Genomic DNA, 21,224 nt, shown 5'->3' on the forward strand with positions numbered 1-21,224 from the left:
GAAAAAGGTGGTATACAGAGAGCAATGAAAATGACAGGCCAAAAGACAGGACCCTGACCCAGCTAGAATCACTTCAAAGTTCCAGGGTGACTTGTCACTTCACCATCCCCTAGAGCTGTGCTTCTCAGGCTATCTGGAGGAAAAGCCAGATTTTTTTGCTTCATTTACTATAAAGTAATAATACTTCTTGGAATACACTAAAAAATGTTTAAAAAACAAAAAACACAGTTTTATTTATTTACATTTTTTTTTGTTTTGAGACAGGGCCTCACTCTGTCACCCAGGCTGGAGTGCAGTGGCACCATCATGGCTCATTGCAGCCTCGACCTCCTGGGCTCAAGCGATCCTCCCACCTCAGCCTCTCTAGTAGCTGGGACTACGTGTACCACCATGCCCAGCTAATTTTTTTTTTTTTTTTTTTTGTAGAAATGGGGTTTCACCATGTTGCCCAGGTTAGTGTCAAGCTCCTCAGCTCAAGCAATCTGCCCGCCTTGGCCTCCTAAAGTGCTGTTATTACAGGTATGAGCCACCATGCCCGGCCCAAACACAGTTTTAAAATTCCATTTTTTTCCTACTGCCATAGTCAATAGGCCTAATATTAGTTTGTCAGTTTGTTATGAAAGTTTATAAACACTTCATCTTGATTTCTGTACTCGCTTCCTCATTGACTGTATCAAGTAGCCAGTCTGTGGACCAGACTTTGACTAGCCCTATCATAGAGGTTGTCCTAGAGCTCCACCCTTGCTGGCACCAGCTCTGCATTCCAGCCTGCAGGAAGAAGAAGTTTAGGGCAAGCAAGTTCCTTTTAAAGACACAACATAGGCCGGAGCTAGAGTCTGTCTAAATAAATAAATAAGCAACACAGAAGTTGCCATATCACTTTCATTCCATTCCATTGGTAAAAATGTAGTCACACTTAGCTGAAGGAAGGCTAGAAAATTAGTTGGGTGGACTTGTGCTGTTACTAAAATGACAAAGGAGAGATGGCTCAGGGCAGACTATAGCTTCTGCCACACACCCTTGCTAGCTGGTTCTTGGGTCTGGCTTTGAACTTAGGGGTGCTGGGGGCTTGACTAGGTGAGACCTATCGAACAAATCTACCACCCTACGGCAAACCATCCCAAAATTTAGTGGATTGAAGCAACAATTTTACTGCAAAATTTTGTAGGTCAGCAATTTGGCTGGGCTCAGCTGGTAGGGCTCCTCCTGGTCTTGCCTGGGGTCATTCATGTAGCTACAGTTATCTGGTGGTTTGACTAGGGCTGCATGGTCAAAGATGTCCTCATATGTCTGGCAGTTGACCGGCTTACGGCCTCAGTTCTCCGTGTGATCTCTCCAACAGGCTAGCTCAGGCTCATTCACATCATAATCTTTACATTCTAACCACAGCCAAGGAGAGGGCAAACCCCATGCACAAGTACTTTCAAGCCTCCATCTGCATCACCTTTGCTGATGTTCCCCCAGTCAAAATAAGTCCCATTGCCAAGTTTGTATTCAAAGAGAGGACGAATAACTTCACTGCTACATGAGAAGAGCAGCAAAGTCATATTGCAAAGGGGTACATTATATCGGAGGAATTATTGAGGCCATCTTCACAAAGCATCTTCCACAGTGACCTCAGGCTGAAGCACCTTTATATAGGACAAGGCATGTCTGTCTGCCCTTATTCTGGTCAGGATCTAGTGGCCCCAACAGAAAGACTTCGCAAGTGTCTCAGGGAACTTTTGAAGGTACACGTGGCCCTCCCATATAACTGACGGGCTGCCAATAACCAAAGCTTCCCCTGGGAGCAGCAGCCTGTCTCTCTGGTGGGCTTCAAGACCTCCCTCGTGGCGTCTCCTTCCTTGCTGTGTGTCTCCTCACTCTCCTCTCTGCTCATGGTTTCTTCTATTTACATCTAGCACCTGCTCCCTTGCAAGTTCTGCTTGCACTGGACACTCACTGAAAGCACCTTTCACCTTCTGGCTCTGGTCCAAACTGGCTCAGGCTCTCCATGTTTCCCAGTTCCTGTTCTGGAAAGGATGACCCTGATCAACCCAGCTCCTACGCTCAGTCTACAGCACATCTCAGGAGGCTGGCCAGGCTGTGGGTGAGCTGCCCTGAGCTTAGAGGCCCAAATCCTGTCCAGTCTCCCGGGAGGTGTGTGTGTGGAAAGGGGACTGCAGCAGGTTGAATGATGACCCTTCCAAATGATATATCTACATACTAATCCTCAAAACCTGTGAATGTGGCCTTTTTTGGGAAACCAAAAATATTTGTAATGGCAAATGTCCTTATGAGAGACACACAGAGGAGAAGACAGACACAGAAGGCAGCCATGTGAAGGCAGAGACAGAGGCTGGAATGATGGAGCCGCAAGCTGAAGAATGCCTGGAGCCACAGAAGGCCAGAAGAGCCATGGAAGGATTCTCCCCCACAGCCTTCAGAGGAGCACTGCCCAGCCAATGCTGCCATTTCAGACTTCTGGCTTCCAGAACTGTGAAAGGACACATTTATGTTTGTTTTAACTTTTTTTATTGGTGAAAAATACATAACATAATATTAGCCATTTGTAAGTGCAAAATTCAGTAACATTAATTACATTAACAAGGCTATGTACCCATCACAATTATCTTTTTCTTTATTATTTTTATTTTGATTGCATTATTATTATTATTTTGAGACAGAGTCTTGCTCTGTCACTCAAGCTGGAGTGCAGTGGTGCCATCTCGGCTCACTGCAACCTCTGTCTCCTGGGTTCAAGATTCTCATATTTCAGCCTCCAGAGTAGCTGGGATTACAGGCACATGCCACCACGCCCAGCTAATTTTTGTATTTTTAGTAGAGACAGGGTTTTGCTATGTTGACCAAGATGGTCTCGAACTCCTGGCCTCAAATGATTTACCCACCTCAACCTCCCAGATAGCTGGGAATAAAGATGTGAGCCACCCGGCCCTGCCACCATTATCTTTCTTATCATCCCCAATATAAATTCTAGCTGTTAAATAATACTCTCCCTTCTCCCATCTCCCTGTCTGCTGGTAAACTTTATTCTGTTCTGTGTCTCTATGAATTTGACTATTCTAGCTACCTCATGTAATCATACAATATTTGTTCTTCTGTGTCTGGTTTATTTCACTAAGCATGTTTTCAAGATCCATCCATGTTGTAACATACGTTAGAATTCCATTCCTTTTTATGGGTCAATAATATTCCACTGTATGTATATACCACATTTGGGTTATCCATTTATCTAGTGATGGGCACTTGGATTGTTTCTACCTTTTGGCTACTGTGAATAGTGCTGCTATAAACATTGGTGTACAGATGCCTGTTTCAGTCCCAACTTTCAGTTCCTTTGCCTATATACCTAGGAGTGGAATTGCTGGATCTTTTTTATTTGAGATGGAGTCTCACTCTGTCACCAGGCTGGAGTGCAGAGGTGCAATCTCGGTTCACTGCAACCTCCACCTCCCGAGTCCAAGCAATTCTCCTGCCTCAGCCTCCCAAGTAGCTGGGACTACAGGTGCGCGCCATCATGCCTAGCTAATTTTTGTATTTTTAGTAGAGACAGGGTTTCACCATGTTGGCCAGGATGGTCTCAATTTCTTGACCTTGTGGTCCTCCTGCCTCGGGCTCCCAAAGTGTTGGGATTACAGGCGTGAGCCACTGCACCTGGCCAAACTGCTGGATCTCATGGTAATTGTATGTTTAACGTTTTGAAGAAACGCCAAACTGTTTTCCAAGCAGCAACACCGCTTTACATTCCCACCAGCAATCTGCAAGGGATCCAGTTTCTGCACATTCTTGCCTGTTGTTTCTCAGTGTTTTTGTTTTGCATTTTTTTTTTAATGGCCATCCTAGGAGGTGGGAGGTGGTATCTCATTGTGTTTTTGATTTTCATTTCCCTGCTGACTGTTGATATTGAGCCTATTTTCATGTGCTTCTTGGCCATTTGTCTATCTTCCTTGGAGAAATGTCTATTCAAGTACTTTTGCCCATTTTTGAATTAGGTTGTTTGTTTTCTTTGTTGTTAACTTCTGTTGCTTTAAGCCAACAATTTTGTGGTAATTTGTGACACCAGCCCTAGAAAACGAATACGTTGCTCAAAATCCAGCCTCCTCGGCATCAGGACTGCATGGTCAGGCAAATTCTTTGCAAAGGCTGAGTATCCATACAGGTGACATCAGCACCGACCTTATTCACCTGCCAGTGGACGAATTCTTCAGCTCTTCCCTTCCAAGGCCTGAGACCTGCAAGCCAAGAGAGTTCGAATCCCAGACTCCTCTTCAGTGTGTACATGCACAACTCTTTCAAGAGGTTTGGAAGTAAAAAGACGGAGCAGGATGGAGCAGCAGTTGAAGAGAGGATTATAAGATCCCCTCTCTCTTATAAGGAAGTGTTGCCTTGTTTGGTTGTTTGTCTTGAAAGGACGTGAAGAAGACCCGAGTATTTGTATAGGCTGAGAGAAGAACCCAGGGGATGGGGAGAGGAGACATGAAACAGCACATCTCGAAGCCAAGCACATCATCTTTCTGTCTCACTAATCAGAGTCACGGGAGCTTAGCCCTGAAAGGGACCTTAGAGTTTAGCTCCTTCATTTTGCAGATGGAGAGAGAGCAGGCACAGAGGAGGACCTGCCAGGGTATTCCTGCAACCAGCTGCTTGCTCCCGACATCCCATCTGCCTAGAACTTCATACTGTGCTCTCTGGAAAAACAACTCTTTTTTTTAACTGCCTTTTTTCATGTCTCCACAAGTTGTAAAGTAGCTCTTCTATTTCTTCTCTGTTCCTATGCCCTTACCCTTCTTCCCAGGACACAATGGCATATGAACCCCTTATTCCTGCCAAATGCAGCCAACGAAGTGGGAAGGGCCATTGGGTTGAGCGGACCAGGAGACGATGCCCTGACGACAGGGAGGCTGCCAGGCTCGGCAAGCCTCCACTTCCCTTCTGCCTGTTCTTCTGTCTCCTGGGTGGGGAAATCCGGGGACCTTTATTCCCCAGCATTCCTTTCCAGCATGGCTCTACATTAGATTCTGGCAGCAAGATGCACTTGCACAAGCATCAGAAGGCTGAAGGTGAGAGAAAGCCCCTCTCATGAGTTGGCATGGGCAGACACGCAGTCGACGGCGGCTTCCAGACAAGCTCCTACACGCTGTCTGCTCTGGTGCTGCAGGCAGTTGAGATGATATCCATGCCTTCTCTGCAATCCTGGCACTTCCTGATTCTGTGGGGTCTGACAGTGGCTTCCCTGATCTTCCCTAATCCAGCCCTTCCGTCCATTATGAATGCCTCTAAATCTGTTGTATTAAAACCCTGTGTATTTGGAATATCTAGAGCAGCTTACAGTATTGTGACCAAACCCTGACTGACACACTGGCATAGATAAAGCTGCTCCGTAAAATGATGTATGGGGAAACATCCTGTCCAATCTTGCTGGCAGCGCTGAGGTTAGGCCGTCACTTTCCAGATTTCATAGATTAGAAACCTGAGGCTAAAGAGGTCAAGTTGCCTGACTCCCAAGCCATTCTCTTTCTACTAGATCATTCCACTCTGCTTCTCTTAATAGACAGGGAGAAGCAGGCATAAGAGGGAAAGAGAAAAGCAGCAGGGGAGGACATGACAGAGATGGACAAAGGAAGAGGTGGGGAGAGACTCATTTGAAGCAGAAAGGGAGAGAGGAGAGAGAAACTCCAAGGGTTCTGGAAAGTTGGAGAAACTTCTCATAATCTCTACTCAGACGGTGCTTTACAAGGTTACCCTTGCTCTTGGGCAATAGCAATTAGCCAGGTAACCACTGTTCACAGCTCTTCACCTGCTCTTTATTCTCAGACTTCCGAGACTCTAGTGTGAGCAGAAGACTCAACAACCCACGGAGTGAAGAATTCTTTGGCTGCCCCAGCAATGCAGGCAGTGTTCCCCTGGAGAGTGGATGAACTCAAGCAGAGGCCAGCCCTGGGCTCATGGGAATGGGAATCAGGTTTGCCTTTGCACCCCAGGGTAGGTGGTGAAGGCTGTCTTAGATAATCTTTGGCCTCTCCCTTCCAGACTCTTCACAAAGCATCCCCATCCCACTTTGGTATCCTATTCGCTCGGCTACTCCCGCGCTTGCCTTCCTGGGACAGTGACAGTTGCAGTTCCTGCTGGCTTGGAGTGCCCCTCCTTGCTCTGTGTCCTGTGAGAAAGCAGGTAGGTTAATGAGGCAGGGCAGGAGGGAGAACCTGGAACCCTCCTACGTGACACCCTGGTCACGGTCCTTCTATGTGGACAGGTAAGGCCAGCCCGGAGCTGGGGGGATTAAAGGCAGTACATGAGATCTGGTCCATATCCTACAATATCCTGGATTCCCACAGGCTGGACAGGGGCTTCAGAGTTCCTATAAGCCAATCCCTTTATTTTATTAACAAGGAAATCAAGGCTCACAGAGGTGACGGCAGGAGTCCAAGGTTATACCGTCTGCACACTGGCCCAGGGGTTGGCGCCTGGCCCAGTGCCCTTCCCTCCCCTTCTCACTGCCTGGCAGCCCTGCACCTCCACGATCCCTGGCACCCAGTGAGCCAGCACCTTGCATATGATTACAATTACCGTGAGCTTGGCCTGAGCCCAGCTGTACTGTGAGCACAACCAGGCCTGGTCACTGGCCAAGTTTCCATCTCAGTAGAAAAATGAAAAAGTTCAAAGGATGCATGTTAATCCCAAACACACGAGCAGGAAGGAGTGGGGGGATGAGGGGAGGCCCAGCCAGGATCTCTCAGGGCAACATCAGTCCAGGAAGAGCTCCTGAGACCCACCCCAGGGGCAGAAGGCCTCTGACTGGCCAAATGTAGGTGGCTTTGTGGTTGTAAATGCTGCTGCCTCCAGGGCGCAAGATGGAACTCAGCTGGTGTGACTTGGCTGGTGGTCCCGGCCCTCTGCGGTTGGTTCCTGCCTTGTGTATTGTTCATGACCTTTGTGTTTCTGTTCTTTACTTGAGAATCTCATCACCTGCCACAGGTAAGGAAACTGGCACAGAGACTAAGGGACTCGCCCGAGGTCAGATAGCCAGCGAGAAGTGGGAATGGGCTGAAACATAGGCCTCTGGGCAGCCAGGCTGGCAGACAGCCCTTCTCCGTCAGAGCTCCCCAGAGCAGCCTGGGCCTTCCTAGGATGCTCCTGCTCTCTCCTGCCTGCCACTCGGCTCAGCATCTGAGGAGCTACCTGGCTCCGTCTGCCCCACACCTTGCTGGATGGCTTTGGTGAGGCTCTGAATTCCACCCTGGCTGCTGACTTGTGCCCTTCTAATGCTGACGTTTCACATCTTTGAGGGTTCCAGGCTGACGTTTTTCCAGATCTTTCTCACTTAAGACTAAGGTTCCTTTGTTGTTTTTTTTTCCTCCCAGACTTGAAACGTTTCTGAGTAATACAACTCTCCCAGATTGCTCAGCTCCCAGGAACTCCTATCTGCAAGCTGTGCTTTGTTCTAGTTTCAAGAAGGGCAAGAGTGTATTGAAATTTTTGATCAATTATATATGGGCAGTTACCCTAATATGTATTTACCCCAGGTTACATAGATATGAGGAGAGCACTGCTCCTCTGCCTTGGGGACGAAGGAGTTATCATTTTGCTGGAACTCTAAAAATACCATGTGATGGACAGCAGCCATCAATTAAATATCTGCTGTCAAGTGGGAAGGAGCTGTGGCCCCATAGGGAACAATGGGCTTTTTGACTGCTAGTGTTCCCGAGGGGATCCACTTCCTCAGAAAATGAGGTCTGTCTGAGATAAATGTGCTTATTTACACCAGCTTCTAGACTGGCTGAGGTCGGCCCAGGGCCTGCAGCCAGGTATCTGAGCAATGGGGAGAGCTCCAGAGTGCAGCTTCTTGCCGAGTTGGGGATTTATAGGCTTCCTGACAGGCAGAGCAGCCTTAGTTTTGAGGCTAGCAGCAGGGAGCCAGGAGGATGGCCAAGGTCTTCTCAGAGGCTTTGCAAGAAGCTGGGTCCTTGGGGGAAATGCCTTTGAAACCCAGGGGTGTCATCTTCCATCTCCTCTTGAGTCAGAGCCACAGCAGCAGGGCATTCTGGGGGGAAGTTGGGTGGAGTTGGGGAAGGGCATGAAGGCAGAGGGTTGGGGAGCAGAATGTGGAAACAAAGCATTATTTCCAAAAGGTCAACTTTCTCTTTTTTCTGCTTTTCAAAGGCCCAAATGATCACTCTGTGTTTAAGACAATCTGATCTTTTTTAAAAATAAATAAAGGAAAAGATGTTTTTCCAGGTCTAATAATAAAAGTAATAAAGCTGGAAAGATTTGGAGAAAACATCCATCTCTCAGCTCTGCCTCCACTAGGTACACACTTAAGCCCAAGGGGAGACGTTTGTCTATGACTACTAACCAGCTGAGGGACTCTGCCAGTGCCGTGGGTCTCAGGGCACTCCCACCCCCAGTCTATCCACAGCCCCATCGCTGGTTAAAGTCCACTTCTTCCTTTTCATCCTCATGGGAACTGGAAAGTGCCCAAGAGACTAGAAGAGCCAGTGATTTGGGTCCTCCTGGAATGTTAGGGAAAGCAGGTCGGGGGTCTCTGTCTCTCACCCTAGGGCACCCAGTCTTTAAAACCTGTGCTGTCCCAAGAAAGGGCAAGTCTCAGAGCCAGGGCTGCCTGCAGGTCTTCCGTCCCCAGCAGGAGTGGACAGAACAGCGTGCCCCTGGGGGTGTGTCTTCCTTTTTTTTTTTTTTGAGATGGATCCTCACTCTGTCACCCAGGCTGGAGTGCAGTGGCACAATCTTGGCTCACTGCAACCTCCGCTTTCCTGGTTCAAGCGATTCTTCTGCCTCAACCTCCCAAGTAGCTGGGATTACAGGCACGCACCACTGCGCCCTGCAAATTTTTGTCATTTTTAGTAGAGATGGGGGTTTCACCATCTTGGCCAGGCTAGTCTTGAACTCTCAACCTTGTGATCCACCCTCCTCGGCCTCCCAAAGTGCTGGGATTACAGGCGTGAGCCATGGCGCTGGGCCGCAGGTATGTCTTCCTACGCAGATCCAGTCGGTTTTCTTGCTCTGATCAAGTAAAACAGAATGGATGTCCCTTGAGTTAGCGCTGGTCAGGGGAAGTTTTGGGATGGAGAAAGAGTCTCATTCTCTCCACCACCTGTCAGAACTACAAATCTCTAATTCCCCAAGGTGAGGTGGGAGTCAGGGAGGGAACAGGCAGGTGTCCGGCAGGAGTGGCTGGTCTCCAAGGGCCCCTCCAGCTCTGACCGGCTTTGTGCTCTCAGCCAGGCCCTGGTAGGATCCCCGTTCCCCTGCTGCAAGCCTCTCCTTGCTCCCATGGCCGCTCACAGCCCTGACTGCTCAAGATGACATTTTCTAAACACTGGAGACAGAGATAAGAAGCAGACGGGGAGGGAGAAAGCCTGGGAACTGGAGCTGGGCCCAGGGAAGAAAGTGGGCTCCTTGCTGAGAGCAGGCGGAGGCATCCAGACCCTGCGGCCAATGAACACACAGGCAGGGACCTCTTGCCCTTGCTTTGACACAGCGCTGAGTCAGGGTCCAACACCGCCACCCAAGCCTGACTCTTTGGTCCAGCCAGTTGTTCACTGGTCAGAACACATGCTCCCTGACAGCCCCCTTGCAGGCACCACCCCACCCCCGAGGACTCCCCCATGTATACTCAGAAAGGGAGAATGGGACGGAGTTCCATGAAGCAGGGTTACTGCTATGTCCTGCTCCCTAGATGAGGTCTGGCACGTGGCTTTGCGGCACTCAATAAATAGCTATAGAAAAAAATAACTTGCTGTATTAGTCTTCCTGGAATGAGCTTGCATTTTAGCTGGGACCAGTTTCCTGAAGAAGAGATTTCAGGGGCAGAAAAAACAACTAGGTATCCCTCAAAGCAAACACAGGGAGGCTTGGTTAGGTACAGATGGCTTGCATGGGGGAATTTGGGTGAGCTGCTCTCTTAAACCTGCCTGAGTGTTTTCAGGGAAACCAGATAACAGTAACAACAACAATAAAACTAGTGCTACCTTTACGCGGAGAAGGAGGGGCTCTCCTTACAGGGCCTCATGCCAGTGGTCTCAGGTCACTTCTAGGCTCCCTTAGATCCTCGAAAAAGAACCAGACCAGCCTGGCCTGCTTCCCTGCATCCCAGGGCCCCCAGAAAAGTGGCAGCTGTTTGTGGGTGCTGGGTCAGACCCTCATCCAACTCCGACTCCCTTGAACTCCCACCTCCAAAGGGAATCTAATAGCTCCCACCAGGATCTCGAGCTCCAAGGAGACCTTCATACCTCGCACATTCTGGGACAATCTTTGGTTCCCTTCTCAGCCTGGAAAAGCAGTGAAATACAGCATCCAGCCACTGCCTGGCTCAGCCATACTATCTTGGGACAGAAACCTTGAAAGGAATCCCAGCTCCAGCCAAGGAAAACATGAGTCAGGTCTGGCTAAGCCAGGTGGCTTCTCTCTCTCCACCTTCCATCCCCACGCCCCCAACTCCACAGCCAATAAGCTGTTTGGGTAACCCCAAGACCCCACTCCCACACAGCCTACGGCCACCAAAGGCATGGCGGCAGGATTCTAGAACCTTGGCCAGGCTGGTGGTTGCTGCCTTTGAAAGTGTGAGAGGTGTGAGGCTCCAGCTCCAGCCTTCCTCAAAGGAGACAGGAACATTCCCTGTGGCTGTCCTGCCTTCCACCTACCCTGGCCTTCTCTGGACAGGGTTCCCTTTTGGGGCGGCACTGTGATTGTGGAGCGGCACAAGATTCTTATCCTACTTGTAGTGGAAGACATTTCCTGACTCCTCTTGCCAGCCTATCCAGGGCCTCTGTTCTCCTGTAGGTCTCACCTCAGGCTGAAATGTTGATATTTCCTCATGTTGGGGATGCTGCTCCTGCTGGACTTTGTGGAAATATCTTTCCTGCCTTTGTGTGGCTTCTGTTTTATTTATTTATTTATTTAGAAACAGAGTCTTGCCCTGTTGCCCAGGCTGGAGTACAGTGCTGTGATCTTAGCTCACTGCAGCCTTTGCCTCCCAGGTTCAAGTAATTCTGCCTCAACCTCCCGAGTAGCTGGGACCACAGGTGCCCACCATCATGCCCAGGTTTTTTTAGTGGAGACAGGGTTTCACCATGTTGGCCAGGCTGGTCTTGAACTCCTGACCTCAAGTGATCCACTCACCTTGGCCTCCCAAAATGCTGGGATTACAGTGATTACAGGTGTGAGCCACCGCACTCAGCTGGGGCTTCTGTTTTAAAAGCTTCTTCACTCTCTTCTCCAGAGCAAGAGCCCCAGCATCTCCCACACAGGGACCTCAGAGTCCCTTGTTTTGTATACTCTAGAACAGTGTTGTCCAACAGAAACATACAGCCAGCCATAAACGAGTCATCTATGCAATCTACTGTTTTCTAATCACCATATTTTGTAAGAATTTTTTTTTAAAAAGTGAGATTCATTTTACTACTATGTTTTATTTAACCCAATATATTTATATTAACCCAAATGAATATTATCAAATCAATCATTTAATTCACATAAAAAATTATTAATGAGAAATTTCACATTGTTTTTCCATACTAAGTGTATTGGTTCCTACAGCTGCTGTAATGATCACAAACTGGGTGGCTTAAAACAAGACACACATATTGTCCCGCAGTTCTGGAGACCAAAAGTCAGGAATCGTGGTGTCAACTGAGCCATGCTCCCTCTGAAGGCTCCAGGGAAAGTGAAAGCAAAGTAAAAACTCTGGAGCCCAGGCTGGGCATGGTGGCTCACACCTGTAATCCCAACACTTTGGGAAGCCAAGGCAGGGGAATTGCTTGAGCTCAGGAATTCAAGACCAGACTGGGCAACATAGCGAAACCCCTTCTCTATGAAAAATACAAAAATTAGCTGGATGTGGTGGTATGCACCTGTGGTCCCAGTTACTCAGGAGGCTGAGGTGGGAGGATCCCCTGAGCCCAGAAGGTTGAGACTGCAGTGAGCTGAGATTGTACCACCGCATTCCAGCCTGGTGACAGAGTGAGATAAGAAAGAGGAAAAGAAAAGAAAGGAAGGAAGGAAAAGAAGGGAAAGAAAGGGCAGAGAGAGAGAGAGGAGAGAGAAAGAGAGAAAGAGAAGAATGAAAGAAAACGAAGAAAGAAAGAAAGGAAAGAAAAACTTGGGACCCCAATTCACTCTGCCAGAAGAAAAAAATACTAAGCTGAAAGCTGAGTCATACAAGAAACTGTCTTCTTTTTTTCTTTTTTCTCCTGAGCAAATAGCTACAGATAAAAAGTAAAACATCTCTACAGTAGTTACTCTATGTTCCCTTTATCTTATGGTGAGCTCGAGAGGAATACATAATAGACCATTCCCCTCCCTACTTTTCTCTTGCAACATATGGATTCAGTTATGTGACCTCTTTCCCCTCAAGCCTGCTTTTCTCCTTTAAATATTAACATCCTCAGTATCATCCTTGGAGAAAGGCACAGACCTGTCTCCTGCGTGTGTGTCCTTAACCTTGGCAAAACAAACCTCTACACTGATTGAGACCTGATTCAGAGAGTTTTTGGCTCACAGAAAGGAGTTCGTGCCTCCCCCCTGTTTGGGTTAATCCCTGGCTTTCACGGGCTTGTAGCTGCTTTATCCCCATCTCTGCCTTCATCACCACATGGCTTTCTTCCTCCTGCATGTGTCTGTGTCTTTATATGCCCTTCGAGAACAGTCATTGCATCTATAACCAGCCAAATCCAGTAAAATCTTATCTAATTACATCGGCCAAGACCCTACTTCCAAATAAAGTCATATGCTGATGTTCCAGGTGGACATGAGTTTTAGAGGGACACTATTCAAACTGGTACACTGTTGGATGTAGTGCCCACTCACCCACCTGATATTTGGCTCCCAAGATCCTGTTGCTGTCAGCTGTTTTTTGGTTGTCTTTGTTCTTTATTTTCATTCTGGCAGGTCTTGGGGTAGGGTCAAAAGTAAAACGAACTTGGGAGATTAATTTTAATGTCATTTATTTGACCCAATAGATCAATTATTTCAATGTGCAATCCATATAGAAAATTATTAATGAAATAGTCTTCATTCTTTTTTTTCACACCAAGTCTTCAGAATTTTTTATGTATTTGAACCTTACAACATATTCCAATTCAGTTTGGCCACATTTCAAGTGCTCAACAGTCACATAGGGCCAGTGGCCACCATATTGGACAGCACAGCTCAGGAAGTTAGAAGAAAGGGGTGAGGCCTCTGGTGACGCCAAGGACACCCCTGAGGAGGCCAGTGGATCCTAAGGAATGATATTCACCTGATGGCCTCACCCCCTCCTGGTTCTCTCCTGATTGTATTTCACCTGTGAGAGGTGGTCTCATGGTCATGAAGGAGGAATTAATGCAACATCAGCTCACACTGTGTCAAACCGGTGGATGATATGGTTTGGTATGGTTTGGCTGTGTCCCCACCCAAATCTCATCTTTAATTGTAACTCCCACAATTCCCATGTGTCATGGGAGAAACCTGATGGGAGGTGATTGAATATGGGAGCGGTTCTTTCCTGCACTGTTCTCATGATAGTGAATGAATCTCACAAGATCTGATGGTTTTAAAAAGGAGAGTTTCCCTGCACAAGCTCTCTCATTGCCTGCCACCATCCACGTAAGATGTAGCCTGTTCCTCCTTGCCTTCCACCATGATTGTGAGGCTTCCCCAGTCACGTGGAACTGTAAGTCCATTAAACCCCTTTCCTTTGTAAATTGCCCCATCTCGGGTATGTCTTTATCAGCAGCATGAAAACAGACTAATACAGTGGGTTTGTTCATTCACAAGAAAAACGGTGAGCAGCTGGCTGCTCTCTCGTCCCTTTTCTGTAGGCACAATGCTTAAGGAGCCAGGCCTGGGCTTCCGGGCTCAGAACCAGGGCCTGTCCTTACTGATTGCAAATGATTGAAAATCTCAGGCTACAACAGTAGGAGGCATGCACCTCCCCAACAGAGACATGCCATTGCCAGTGGGAACGGCGGACTCTCTGTCCCCAGGCATGGGTGTGGCCATGTGCCTAGGACTGGCTCTTTTCTACTCCTCTGCTGCAGATCTGACCTCTTCTGACTGGCATCTTTTCCTTTAGCTATGCGGGTCTTACTGGCTTGGGGCCCGTTCTCTCTCTTTTTAGCATGGCTTGGCCTCTGTCTGCTTTGATTTCTGTGTGTCAATTTTATGGTCAAACTCCCAAAGAACAACCTCATTAATCTAGGGAATGGGCTCCCTCAGTTTGCTCCCTTGAAATACCTCCAATTCTTTATTCTCCTGGACCCTGTTCTACAGCCTCCGTGTTTTTCTAGAAAAATCAGAAATAACCAGAACCCAGACCTGGAAGCTAGACCCCAGACATAGTTCATCCACCTCTCGGGCTCTGAAGCCTGCTCAGGATGTGCACGCTGGGGAGTGGAGCACCATCTCCATGGGCCTGCCTGTCCTCAGGTCCCATGACAGACAGTGGTCCTGAGCCAGGACAGCAGGATAACAAAGTCTCACATGTGCACTCTGAAGCAAAAACATCACTGGATGGAAATTGAAGTAGAGAGAAAAAGAGAATGAGCACAGGGGATGAGGAATCTCTGATGTTAATTCAGGGGTACCACCAGTCCCCTAAAGCTACAAATGACATGAATCAATCCCTCTCTCTGTCTCTGTCTCTGCCTCTCTCTCTTTCACACACACACACACACACACACACACACACACACACACACACACTCATCTTGAGAGCCTTCCAATTTTTTTTCTGCAACGCACAGACCTAACAAAAAAAATGACTCAGCCTTACATAAGAAACGGGAATTTGAGGGGGACCAGGAGTGTGATGACTCATTGCCTTGAAATTTCCAGTGGCATACACATGTTTTCTTAGATGATTTTTAAAACATTTATCTTTAATGATTATCCAAAATAAATGGTTTGGGAGGCAAAATGGAGTGAAGATCCCACGTCAGGGCAAGAAAGAATAGTCATGATGGACTGGAGGGGACAGGAGGCTGAGGACAGGACCCTTTCAGGTCAGCTCTCAGAATGTTCTGGTGAGAATCCAGAACTCTCCTCCCAGGACCTCAGGGCATTTCAGGAACCGTAGTCATGCAATCACTTCATATTGCAAGAGTCAGCCCCTGAGGTATCCAGGGAGTACCTTGACTTGAAAGAGCTGTGATCAACTTCAATGGCATCTCCTACTATCACACTGCAGAAGTCTGTGAGGCCATGGTCCTCAGCCCTGTGCACAGATAAAACCCCAATCCTAGCCATGCCCTAGACCAATCAATCAGGATCTATGGAGATGGGGCCCAGGCATCAATATATCTATTTTTTGGTTCCTCAGATGATTCCGGTGTACAGCCAATGATGAGCAGCTGCTGGGCTGGAGGGGCCGGGGCCATTTGATACCAGGTGAATAATGCAAGATGTTAACGTCACCCTGATCCTTGAGGGCTATTAGCCAATCCCTTGAATTTCAGATACAACCATTTGTCATTCCCCAGGGAGCTTGAGATTTTCTCTCTCCCTTTTCTGTTATGTTTCAGAAAACAATTCCCTACAGGGAAGCCTGGTGTCTGCACAGAGCTGACAAGAGGGCAGCTTAGGGAAGGTAGGCCGGGTTTCGGGAGTAGCAGGCCCCTCCAAGGAGAGGGCCCTTGGATTCACCTACAGGCAGCCCAGAGTCCTCTGACACCAACCCAACTCTCCCACACCATGCCCAGCCTAAAGGCCCAAGGCCTCCAGCTGGATTGTACCAGCCATCCACTGGCTGGTCCAGCCTATGCCATCCATGGCTCCACTGGCAACAGGATAAAGTCAAGGGCTTCATGCTGGCACTTAAGGTTACACCCAATCTTCCTTCAACCTTCCTCTCCCTCTTCCTGTGCACATGGACCCTGCCCCACCAGGCTGCCCCTCCCTGCCCCAAATGTCCAGCGGGTTCCTACTTCCAGACTCCAGTCATACCCAACATTCCCTGGCTCACCAATACACAAGGTCTTCAGGCATCCCTGTGGAATGCAAATCTCCCTTGGCAGGAAGACCCTCTTGTCAGCTCACAGCCTAGGGAGGATCTACTGGAGTTTGGGTGGAGGTGCAGAGAACAGGCCCTGGGACTCAGGGGGAGGTGAGAGAAGGAGGCGGAAAGCATCCTGGACACAATTCATCCCCATGGCCTCAGCCTCACCTCAGACTCCTAGAGCCTGGGCCTGGCTTCTGTGCGTGGCCATTTGACACCTGGCACTACCTGTGCCATTACCTGCCAACCCCCCCACACACATTCTGCCCTCCTCACCTTTGTGTGAGAACTTAGCCTCCCCTCCAAGAGCTACCAAAAGGGGGCTGGTAACTCTGAGCCAAGTCTGTCCACGCTGTCACATACTGACTTTATGTCTAAGGCAGGAGGTTTCATCTCCCTGAGCCCCCATTTCTTCCACTATAAAGCGGAATCATAAAAGCACTAACACGGAGATTCGCTGTTGGGATTCGGTGAGGCAGTGCAGGTGAAGAGCACAGTCCTTTCAAGGAGGCTGTCTCATAAATATCGCCACCATCATGGTGCATAATTGTGTATAATCCTTGCAAGCTCACTGGACTCCACACTGGACTGTAAGTGCCAGGAGGGCAGGGACCTTGCCTCCCTGTATGCTGGGTGCTCAGCGTGTGCCTGGCACCCAGTTGGGAATCCATGAATATTACTGGCACAAATGAATGAGGCAGAAGCTCTTATGATTGTTTTGTTATTGTTCTCATTATCATTGTCATGGTTCTCATTACTGGTTTTTTGGTTTTTTTTTCGAGACAGGGTTTCACTCTTGTTGCCCAGACTGGAGTGCAGTGGCGCAATCTCAGCTCACTGCAACTTCCACCTTCCAGGTTCAAGCAATTCTCCTGCCTCAGCCTGCCAAGTAGCTGGGATTACAGTTACGTACCACCAAGCCTGGCTAATTTTATATTTTTAGTAGAGACGGGGTTTCTCCATGTTGGTCAGGCTGGTCTTGACCTCCTGACCTCAGGTGATCTGCCTGCCTCAGTCTCCCAAAGTGCTGGGATTACAGGCTTGAGCAACCATGCCAGGCCTTATTATTATTTTTATTGTTATTCTTATGAGGGCCTTTGAATAATGCCACCGGACTTGAAGGTATTGTGCCCTTTCCCTGCCCCTCTCCAAAAGCCACATTGTCTCTCTGCATAGCCCCTGTTGGCTGTGAGCGCCTTCTCTCCTCCTCTGATTTCTTTGCAACCCTCCTCTTTGGGGCTGCTGCTGTCCCCTGCCTCTCACTCTGCAGCTGTGAACCAGAGACAACTGCACATCCCTGCGACTCCCTGAAGCTAAGCGAGCAGCTTCACAAGGAACCCTGTGTACACAAGTTCAGCCCTGTGGGTGAGGAGCCCTGCTAGGTGACTCAAAAGCCTGTCCTCGAGCATCCGCCACCAGGCAGCCTTTTCACCCATGGCTGAGGGATTGCTGCAGTGGGAAGCTGGGGAAAGTTCTGTGCCCCCACTCAGGCCAGTCTCCCCTGGAAATGCATGGAGTGGGTGCCCAGGTCAGCCACACACCCCTAGTTCTTGACCTTTTCATTTCCGACCTCATGTCTCACCTACTCCCCTCCCTTTTCTCTCTGTGTCTCTAAAGCGGGTGCCTTGTTAGGGAGCAGTCAATATCTCCCTGCTGCAGCTCCAGGGTTAGTGGGAAGTTAGCGGTTCCTGAACCTCTGCTTCCAGCAGCTACAGCTTGAATACTATCACCATTCTCTCTCTGCAGGGTCCTGACCTTGGGGAAAGGCTGGGATGAGGGGTGAGGATGGGAGGAGGAGGGTAGGGAAGGAGGGAGATTGCAGCACTTGTGACCCTGCTGTGTCCTGTTTGGCACCTGCGAAAACCTCTCAGGCAATGCAGGCACTAAAATGGCACAGAGTTGGGACCACCTGCTTCACACACCTTCGTTCTAAAGAAAATTGGAGCCGGGTGAGGTGGCTCATCTTGTAATCCCAGCACTTTGGGAGGCTGAGGTGGGTGTATCACTTGAGGTCAGGAGTTCTAGACAAGCCTGGCCAACATGGTGAAACTGTGTCTCTACTAAAAATACAAAAAATTGTATTGTGTGGTGGCGGATGCCTGTAATCCCAGCTACTCGGGAGACCGAGGCAGGAGAATTGGTTGAACCCAGGAGGCGGAGTTTGCAGTGAGCTGAGATTGCGTCACTGCACTCCAGCCTGGGCAATAGAGCCAGAAATAAAAAATAAATAAATTGAATTTATTTATATGTCTCAAAAATAAATAAATAGAATTGGAAAGGTAGGCCTGCACTCCAGGCTGCCTCCACTCTACCTGTCACTGCCAGGTGACCTATGAGGTGGGAACCTAAGAACATAGCCCCTGTCCCCCAGTTCAGGAACCAGGCTTCAAAAAGGGTCGTAAGGCAAAGTCTGGGAGAAGATTACGAATCTTCCTTGCTGATTTTCTCTCAAAAGAGTCACAGTAGGTCCCAAATATTCCTAACTTCTTTATTTGTATAGTGGTAAAAATGTAACCTGTCACTCAAGACTTTAAGCCTTCCTTGACCTAATTAGTCTTTTCTCCTGTATTACTCTGTAGTGCAGAACTACCACCGATTAGCCCAATCAAAGGATGAGGGTGGCCTCATTAATCCAACACTCCAGTTAACTCTCATATCTATATCAACAATTTTCAAAGGATTATTATAAAGCAAGGACCAACTTTGATAATTGTGTTTTTTTCTTTTTTTTTTTGAGACGGAGTTTTGCTCTTGTTACCCAGGCTGAAGTGCAATGGCGCAATCTCGGCTCACCGCAACCTCCGCCTCCTGGGTTCAGGCAATTCTCCTGCCTCAGCCTCCTGAGTAGCTGGGATTACAGGCACGCGCCCCCATGCCCAGATGATTTTTTTGTATTTTTAGTAGAGACAGGGTTTCACCATGTTGACCAGGATGGTCTCGATCTCTTGACCTCGTGATCCACCTGCCTCGGCCTCCCAAAGTGCTGGGATTACAGGCGTGAGTGTTTTTTTCTTTTTAATCACAAGAGCCTTGTAGGTTCTTAGGTCAATGTTTCCTAAAGTCTATTCCATTAATCTCAAGCTTCGTGAGATGTTTATTGGTATTTTATATATATATTTAAAAATCTAATAAGTTTGGGAAATATTGGACTTGAAAAATGAATACATTCAACTTTGGGAGGCCGAGACAGGTAGATCACTTGAGGCCAGGAGTTCGAGACCAGCCTGGCCAACATGGCAAAATCCCATCTCTATTAAAAATACAAAAATTGACTGGGTGCAGTGGCTTATGCCTATAATCCCAGCACTTTGGGAGGCCAAGGCAGGTGGATCACATGAGGTCAGGAGTTCAAGACCAGCCTGGCAAAAGTAATGAAACCCTGTCTCTACTAAAAATAACAAAAATTAGCTGGGCATAGTGGTGCATGCCTGTAATCCCAGCTATTCAGGAGGCTAAGGTGAGAGAATTGCTTGAATCAGAGGCGGAGGTTGCAGTGAGCCAAGATCACACCATTGTACTCCAGCCTGGGTGACAGAGTAAGACTCTGTCTCAGAAAAAAAAAAAAAGAATATGTTTATGCATGATTCTGAGACTTCACTAAATGCATTAATGGTGGGTAAAGTGTTTTCCAAATTTCCTTGACCACTCAACACTTCTTTTTGGGAGGATGCCATGTGACTGGTGCTTGTGCCAGACTTTGGGGAATTCGGCGTTTGTCAGGCTCAACATAACAAGAGTTCTCATTGTCTTGTTACATGAGTTGTAGGATGTTACACAGAAACCCCTGAAAAGCAAGTAGCAGCTATCAGAAGGTTTGGTGACAAGCTCCTCCTGTTGTAGTGCCTTCAGCATGGACTCCACATTCAGCAGGCCCAGGAGCCGCTCCCTTTTGGATGAGCTCCAAGGCCTTAAGAGAGCTTCTCCGGTCTCCGTGAATCCCTCGGAACGATGGTCCTGAGCAAACCTATGACCATCTGCTCAAAATAACTCAGGGGAAGTCAAAGCTTTCTATGTGGAAGGTGACTGAAACCACGTACACAGACTACTGCCACATTCCTGACCTTAAGGAGCTTGGAAATGATTCTAAACACGAACATAAGCCTTGCTACATGAGTGACATATTGGGCCATGACAGGAACTTGAAGGGTAACCCTGCACCCCTCGAGAATGTGACATCACACCTCATCAAATCCTCTGTGTGAGCTACTGACCTCAACCACGGAACTTCAAACTACGTCAAAACCTAAGGGTTTGACAGACACTTTGAGAGCTTGGGCTGTGGCAGGGTATACACTCTGTCAGCCCCTCTTTGACAGGGCCATACCCTGCTAGCCTTTGAACTTGGACGCCTCGCCCGCCAACACCGCGCCGCCCTGTCGCATTGAGGGACCCTATGTGCCTTTGTGAAGCTCCGTTGTGTTGGACGATGTCTCTCCCAAGAGCTGTTCTTATAACAGAGACACACCACACTTTAATGAGCCTTCACTTTCCAGAGAGGGCTGCTGCCATCCTAACGGAGCAAGTAGACTTAGTAACTTTGGAACGAACTCACTCTGTGACTAATACACCCTGTCTACCCAGCGCATTCCCCATGAGATTTGTTCACATTCTCCCCTCCTTAAGCATTTTGAACCTAAGAAAAATGTCATCTTTGTAGGGGAATAAACCATGTGATGGGTGAAATCATACTTTGAGCATCTCCGAATTTTAACCATACACAATGCCTGAGAACTGGGAAATGAAAGGAGGAGTTGGATCTAAGAATGTGTTTAACAAAGCACAAACGCCACAGATAATCCAACAACAGCGTGCCTGGTCAGATAAACAAGGGCAGGCTACCTCGTCCGAATGTCATAGACTACACAATACATGGAAAGAGGGTCATGGCATAATATGAGGTAAAAAGAGGCCGTCATGCGGAAGACGGAGAATCGCTGGTTTACAAGATGGTGGCGGAGTCTCCCATAGAGGGCGTCTGTTTGGCCCAGTACCAGGAGGCCTCTTCGGTGTGAAATGTGAAGCCCTTAGGGAATGGCCTCAACGGGCTAAAAGGAAACACAAAATGCAAGGGCGGGGTGGGCACTGAATTAAAAGAAATAGCAAGAATTTGAGAGAGTGGGGGCTGGGAGCTGGAGGAGAGACAGGAGTTGCCCTGTGGGACATCCAGGCGTGGAGCTGGTGTCTGTGGAGGAGCGGCCTCGGAGGGTTCCTCACGGCAGTCTCGAAGGCCCGG

At 48.3% G+C, this 21,224-nt stretch overlaps 1 long non-coding RNA gene across 1 annotated transcript in view; it reads left to right on the top strand.

Moving 5' to 3' along the window:
- Positions 1-20,676, top strand: part of LOC105731845 (uncharacterized) — a 36,567-nt gene extending 15,891 nt beyond the window's left edge. The window contains exons 2-3 of the long non-coding RNA XR_001110838.2: positions 15,317-15,384; positions 19,758-20,676. This is a non-coding gene — a long non-coding RNA (uncharacterized LOC105731845). The remainder of the gene's footprint in view (positions 1-15,316; positions 15,385-19,757) is intronic.
- The last annotated feature ends 548 nt before the right edge of the window (positions 20,677-21,224 follow it).

The sequence above is a fragment of the Aotus nancymaae genome, unplaced genomic scaffold (genome assembly GCF_030222135.1).
Source record: "Aotus nancymaae isolate 86718 unplaced genomic scaffold, 86718_ANA_hifiasm-v0.15.2.pri h1tg000057l, whole genome shotgun sequence".
NCBI lineage: Eukaryota > Metazoa > Chordata > Mammalia > Primates > Aotidae > Aotus > Aotus nancymaae.